Consider the following 5,224-nt stretch of genomic DNA (forward strand, 5'->3'; position numbering starts at 1 on the left):
TGACTATTTGTTACTGGTTCACAGTGAGATAAGATGTTTCACCAGAATGTAAATAAGCTACATCATTAAGCATTTGTTTGTTTTTGCTGACATTTTTCTTTTTCTCTTTAGGATGGCCTGGTAAAGAAGCCAATATTAATTTATATTCTGATACAAATTTCTTAGCTTGTCATGGGTCCACTCATAAAGTGGTACTGCTCTAAAATATGGGGCATTCTTGACCAAGTCTAGAAGTCAGAGTTACAAGAGACCAGTGCAAGCAGACAAGCTGATTTTCTGATGCACAATATATTCTGGGGATCTTCCCAACCCAGGGATCAAACCTGGGACTCCTGCATTGCAGGAAGACTCTTTACTATTTGAGCTACCAGGAAAACCCAACATATTCTAACTTTGCATTAAATATAACAACTGTTCAAGACAGTTCTGTCAGAGGCAAAGTCTCTAATGAACTCACATTATATTCTTCCCAGTAACAGCATCAGTTTAATTGAATTTGAATATATAATGTGAATATATGGACGCTAAATTTTTATTCCATAAAATCAGTCCTGACCTTGTGTTCTGTTTTCTTCCAAAATTAGTGCTACTAGTCATAATTAAATACAATGATTATATAGAAAATATTATGGTAATCTAATGAAAAACAAGAGATGTGAAAAAATTAAAATTTTCAACTCAGCCTCATTAGCTTACAGCCAAACGACAAAAGTGATGAATTATAAGAATACAGTAGACCCTACCTGAATTCTGTAACTAAAAGCTTTTATTTAAGTACTATAGAAAAGACTGAGTTGGGATTATAATAGTTGGCCCAATATCTTCTACATTAAAGGGATCAGAACTCTTAGCATTCAGATTTATATAGCTGATTAATTAGGAGTTATCTCCCAGAAACTAGAGTTTTTTCTTTAGGAATCACTCTAAGGGAAGACATTTAATATATTTGTTTCTTTGTTTTAAAAGATGTATTTCATGGAGAGGCTGTCTATCAAAGAAATTTAACCTCAAAAATCTTTCCCTTGATAGTTAATCAAAAGTTTTATTTAATCTTGGAAATTTCAAGGTAGTTCCATCAGAAAATGAATTTAATATATATACATTTATTTTGCACACTTTTTAGAACAATACCTGTTAATATTTTACGATAACAATGCTATGCAAGTGTTTGATTTAATAGATTATTATTTTTTATGAAAGAGAATTCTATCAGCATAGTGAACGTAGGGAGATAATTCTGAAAGAAGTTAATTTTAGCTCAACAGTTGTAGAGTACAATGCATTCCTACATGGGCTCTAGTATGCAAATTAAGGAAAGACTAATAGAGACTTCTTTATTTCTAGCTCTCAGCCCAAAAACTCATTTGGCTGCAGAGATGATCCCTATGTTCAGGTTCGTTTTGGGTCAAGACTGAATAAAATATAAGAAAATAGTTCAAGAATGCCCCCACTACAAGAAGTCAGAAAGACTGGCTATTGATCACTTTTTTTTCATAGGTGTAAACTGAGTTCTGGAGAGAGTAGGTAACTTTTTCAAGACTCAGGAAAATGAGGTCATGATTTTCTTTCCTAAATCAGGATGCTCCTCTGTCACTGCTGCCTCTAAAATGAATTGTGTCAATTTAGCCACCCAAGCTAATTAAGAATAATAACCTGTGACAGAGTGAGAAGCTCATTCTGCCTAGGAAGGACAATCTAGGTCTTGGATATGCAGCTACATCATTATTCAGTTATTCAGCCAAATATATGCTGAAAAACTTCTATGTGCAAGCACAGCTGGCCATGATGAATCACAGAGAGGGAATTAAAGCATCTTCAGTACCTCTACTATCATCAAAAGTAAGATAGTAAGCTTCTGATAACAGTAAGGTACTGAACATGGTTTAATCTTCTCTCAGCTATTTGCAACAACATAGATAGACCTAGAGGATGTTATGCTTAATGAAGATAAATACTCTATGTTATCACTTAAACTTGGAATCTAAAAAATAAAACAAATGAATGTATATAACAAAAGAGAAACTGACTCACAGATATAGAGAACAAACTATAGTTACCAGTAGGGGGAAGGTAGGGGAGAGGGGAACAATAAGGGTATGGGATTGAGATACAAACTATTAATGTATAAAATAAATAAGCCACAAATATATATTGTATAGGGCTTCCCAGGTGGCGCTAGTGGCAAAGAATTCACCTGCCACTGCAGGAGACATAAAAGACCTGGGTTTTATCCCTGGGTTGGGAAGATCCTTTGGAGGAGGGCATGGCAATTCACTCCAGTATTCTTGCCTGGAGAATTTCATGGACAGAAGAGCCTGCTGGGCTACAGACCATGGGGTCATAAAGAGTTGGACATAACTGAAGTAGCTTAGCACACACTTGTATATATTGTACAGTACAGGGAAATATAAGAGGTTCTCTGGTGGTTCAGTTGGTAAAGAATCTGGCTGAAATGCAGGAGACCTGGGTTCAGAAAATCCCTGGGTTGGGAAGATCCCTTGGATAAGGGAATGGAATGGCTACCAACTCCATTATCCTGGCCTGGAGAATTCCATGGACTGTATAGTTCATGGGGTCTCAAAAAGTCAGATATGACTGAGTGACTTTCACTTTCATTTTCACAGGGAAATAAAATCATTATTTTATTTTATTACTACATTATTTTAAATGGAGTATAAACTATGAAAATATTGAGTCCCTATATTGTATACTTAAAACTAATATAATATTGTAAATTAATTATACATCAATTGAGAAAATAGATACAAATATCAAGTATGACTTAAGTTCTAATATAAAAATGCTGTATTCTTTGAAGGATCAGTTTATAAGTTATTAGAAGTAAAGAACATATTCCATGGCTAGGGAGTGAGAATCAAAGCTTCATAGAGGAATGGTGACTGAGACTCAAAGAATTTTCCTTGGAAAGAGTGAAGATGGTGGCAAGTGGCCAAGAAAAGCTGGCAGCTGAAGGATGGAGCAGAACTGATTATATGATGAAAATACCAAACCTAGTTGAGAAGGAAATTTGATAAAAAGCCTAACCAAGAGAGCAAAAGGAAAGGAACTGGCTCACCAGAGCTACCACTAAGGAGATTCAGGACTGAAATAATGTCAGAATTAAAGAACTTTTTGGTCCAAACCATCTTTATTTGGGCATGACTGGCAGGCTTAATATTCTATTCTGGGTATTTGTGTTCAGAGTGAGGAGGCAGCATTCAATGATTGCTATAAAGACCTATACTTCTGCTTTCTATCTGATGGGGTTACACTGTATGATGCCTAAAAAATCCAACTGATAATAAATATAGACAGGTCCCACTTGAGTTCTATTCTATCGAGATTTTTAAAAAGTGGTTTTCAGAGAATTTCATTGTAATATAATTCTGAGGAATGAACTCTAGAGATGATAATAGTTCATTGTATGATTTTATCTATTCACATTAATCAGAGAGTTTTTGAAAATGTATAGAAAATATACTTTAAAAAATAGCACTCACCTATAATTCAAAAAAAAAAAAAAAAAAAAAGAAAAAGAAAAAAGACCCAAAAGTGACTTGCAAAAATTTTGGTTTCTTGTGTAAGTGTGTGTGTATATATATTCATAAAATCATCCCTTTAGAAGAAAGATTATATTGTTGTATGCCTTAGAAACGCAAGAAGATTAACTTCACTAGTAGTCAAAGAAATAATTTAAAATAATAAGAAAGCTACATTTCATTTAATAAATTTAAAATGGCTAACAATTAATGATGATATCCAGGCTTGGTAAAGGTTTAAGGATATGGGCAAATGCTTGTAGAAGTGTGCTCATGTTAACATCTTTTAAACAATCAAAAGCTTTTCAGACAGTTTTACTATAAGTCAAGTGAAGTGAAGTGAAGTGAAGTCGCTCAGTCGTGTCTGACTCTTTGCGACCCCATGGACTGTAGCCTACCAGGCTCCTCCCTTCATGGGATTCTCCAGGCAAGAGTACTGGAGTGGGTTGCCATTTCCTTCTCCAGGGGATCTTCCCGACCCAGGGATCGAACCTGGGTCTCCAGCATTCCAGGCAGATGCTTTAACCTCTGAGCCACCAGGGAAGCCCCTACTATAAGTCAGGAATGTATAAAAAGAAAGTGACATGAATATATACAAAACTTTATGAATACACAAATTCACTGAAGTAATATTTCAAATGTCAAACTATTTTAAGCAACGTGATTTTTAATATTAATTAAGTAAATGATGATATGGCTGCATGGTATGATAAGGTACTGCTAAGGACCATTGTGAGGTGGATGTAATTATGAAATAAAATGTTACTGAAATATGTCAAACTTTAAAGGTTCTAAAACTGATGCGTGAATGTGTGTGTGTATGTTACATCAAATTGTTTAGGACATACATAGGTATTATTTGGTTGTGAAGCAATTTTATTAAAATGATAAGAACTAAACTGGTATCTCAGAGATAAAGATAAAACTTTTAGTAATGTGGTTAAAAATACAGTTTGATGTGAAACTACTCTATAAGGATAAGAAGAGAAACCATGTGAACAATACTATATCCTATATCTTTGTCTACTATTTCTTCATTGTGTGTGTTTATACCAGTTTCTATATTGGTGGATGAGATTTTTTGAGTTCTTTTATCTTGGTGGCAGAATCAAGGCTGAACCCAGCTCCCCTTTTGCCAACTACAAAGCGAATAGCAGATGGAAAGATTTTCTGTATGAGGTTTTTGTCTCTGTTCACATAAACTCCGTGTTCTATTGAAAAATAGATTTTATTCTGCCAAACTTAGAAATCTGAGTTGGACTTGCCACTTGCATTGATTAATAGACTACAATGGAATTGACCCTTTGGGACTTCTAAACCCAGATCTTAAATGTAGTCGCTGAAACTTCTGCTTTTGCTCAGGAAGAACCCAGACACAGTATAAGATGTCCAGGTTGTATACGTGAATTGAGAGAAAGGCAACGCGAGGAAGCTCTGAGGGCTCAGACATGTGTGGAAGCCCTACTGAAACCGCAAGGAAAGAGAGGCCCAGTCCTCCCAACCGCCCTAGCTCAATGAGACGATTTGGAACATTCTAGCTGAGCTGATGTTCTCTGTGTGTGTGTTCAGTTGCTCAGTCATGTCCAGCTCTTTGTGACCCCGTGGACTGCAGTCCGTCAGACTTCTCTGTCCATATTTTTCAGACAAAAATATGGAGTGGGTTTGCCGTTTCCTTCTCCAAGGGA

General features: G+C 35.5%; 1 non-coding gene across 1 annotated transcript; it reads right to left on the reverse strand.

The window, feature by feature from the left end:
- Positions 1-4,010: 4,010 nt before the first annotated feature.
- Positions 4,011-4,082, reverse strand: TRNAS-GGA (transfer RNA serine (anticodon GGA)). The gene has a single exon. It is a non-coding gene; the product is annotated as a tRNA-Ser (tRNA).
- Between the last annotated feature and the right edge of the window lie 1,142 nt (positions 4,083-5,224).

Source organism: Ovis canadensis, chromosome 1 (genome assembly GCF_042477335.2).
Source record: "Ovis canadensis isolate MfBH-ARS-UI-01 breed Bighorn chromosome 1, ARS-UI_OviCan_v2, whole genome shotgun sequence".
NCBI lineage: Eukaryota > Metazoa > Chordata > Mammalia > Artiodactyla > Bovidae > Ovis > Ovis canadensis.